Source organism: Benincasa hispida, chromosome 4 (genome assembly GCF_027475165.1).
Source record: "Benincasa hispida cultivar pf3 chromosome 4, pf3_genome.v1.1, whole genome shotgun sequence".
NCBI lineage: Eukaryota > Viridiplantae > Streptophyta > Magnoliopsida > Cucurbitales > Cucurbitaceae > Benincasa > Benincasa hispida.
The window spans coordinates 34,815,227-34,817,665 of record NC_143481.1 but is presented as its reverse complement, the minus strand read 5'-3'; positions in this window follow the sequence as shown (position 1 = coordinate 34,817,665).

Below are 2,439 nucleotides of genomic sequence, written 5' to 3'. Positions count from 1 at the left end.
CCTTTTCTCAAGCGAATCCACATCGTCACCATCCGCGGCAGGTGGCTTCGAGCTCTGGTGCTAGACAATAATGACGTTTCAAGCAATGGTGGTATAAGAATTTGTAGAAAAAAAATGTTGAAAGCAATGGAAAACAAGGAAGAAGCAAGAAAGATCAAGAAAAGAAAAAAGGTTTTCGTAAAAGGAAGAAATTAAAAAAAAGAAAGAAAAAAAAAGACTTTATTCTCTTCCTCTCTCACACATCATCTTAGCACCATGAGAAACAGGCGGTAAAAAAAAATCTAGTAGAAGCAAAAGCCGATGTTGTCGGTGATCATACATCAAGTGCAACATAATGTTGATGGGTTCCAAAGAAGATGGATCAACCACAAAATCCTTAAAAAATGTGAGGAAAAAGAAAGGTTGAAAGCATGCTGAAGAAATTAGAAAAGATAAAAAAAAAAACAAAAACAAAAAAAAAAAACAAGAGAAGATTGGTCACGAGAGAGTAAAAAGAAAAAAGAAAAAAAGAAGATCGATCACGAGAGAGTGCTCTGTTTCCATCGACTTGACGAAGCAAAACAAGAAGCATAAAAAAAAGCTGAAGAAATAATAAAAAAAGTCTTGAAGAAGTTTTCAGAGATGCAATGGAGGTGATTCACTGAATGTGAATTCTATGAGGTTTCTGAGTTCAATTTATAGATGAATAATCAAAGGTGGTTAAGATTTAAAAGCCAAATTTTGAGAAGAAGTTTAGATTTTAGAGAGACCTCGAGCGACACATCGTAATTTACGCTAAGATGTGTCGATATCGATGGTGACTCATTATTTCGATGAATCATTTCTTCGGACAGAAGAAGATTATGTAAACACTTACTCAAAATCTCACTTGAATTGAAGGATGATATCAAATCGGTCTATTTCCGGCATCATATCCACCTTTTCCTTCTTCTTGTTGCTGTATATCTTGTTCGTACACATCTTCTCTTTGTTTCTCGAGCCTATAGTGAGTTACAGACAGAGTTCGAAAAGGGAATCATATAAAGGTGATGTGATGTTATTATTTTAGATCGAAAACACATAGCATTTGAGAAGATCGGACAAATTTTGGATTAAATTGATTTTTTTTTTTTTTTTTTGAGATTTGTCCAATTTAACAAAAGAAGAAGGTGGTTTTATTTTCGGCAAGTTTGAAGGCTCATATTCAACTTCACTAAATAATAATAATAATAATAATAATTTAGGTCGGAATAAGATTCGAATCCATATTTATCCAAATATCATGTTCAAAGTCCTAGATTATCCAAACTTCAAATCAAAATTAGTTTAAGATTATAATTCTATCCAAATCAAATTTTGGATTTCAATTTCGGTTAAAATTCAAATTTGCACATATTCCAAATTTTATTTCAATTTTATCGAGTTCATATCCTTAGTTCCAAATCAAATTGTGGTAAGATCTAAAACTTCTCTCAAATTAAAATTTGGTTATATCCCAAATTTTATTCAAAATCAAAATTTCAATTTTGAGATTAAATTGTGGATAAAATCTCAAATTTGGGCATCATCCAAATTTTATATCAAATTCATCCAAATTTAGGTTCTCTCATCCCTATTTTCAAATCAAATTGCGGGAAAGATTTAAAATTTATCCCAAATTGAAATTTGGTCATGCCAAACTTTATTTTAAATTCAAATTATTCGACCTTAAGTTTTTATCTTCAATCAAAATAAATTGCGGATAAAAAAATGTCTCAATTAGTCTCTTATTAAAATTTGGGTATATCCCAAATTTTTATCTCAAACCAAAATTGATCAAGATTCAATTTCACCTCAAATTCTATTCCAAATTCAAGCCAAGATTTGGATACCAACAAAATTTCATCCCAATGTCAAGACCTTGACATAATCTAAGTGTTGTCTCAAATCAAAATATAGACACACTCCAAGCATCCACCAAATCAAAGTTGAGGGAAAGATAAAGACAAGATGACAACTTCTACTTCAAATTCACGTGAAATCTAAAAAAAAAAATGATTGTTAGAATTTGGAATATTAAATTAAATTTGAAATTGGAACATAAATTCTATTTTAGTTCAAATTAAAGTTCATTTGGGAGCAAGAAAGTCAAGAACTAAAATTCATCTTGTGTTTACTTGGCGAAAGTGTGTCAGGCAAACAAATTTCTAATCAAAATTTTGAGCTAAATTTTCATATTTTGATCAAAATGATGCATCAAATTAAGGGAGTTAAAATCGTACTTTGATTTCGAATTATCTTTTTCGAGATCCACCCACCGTATAAACGTGCATAAATCTCGAAAAGGGGCATTTGCTGAATGAGAAATTTTGGAACGATCGCAAATTGCCACGTCATTTACTAAATTAATGACGAAATTCCAAATAATTGAATTCGAGACCAATTAGAAGTTGACATTTGTCCCAAATTGAAGTTACAGAC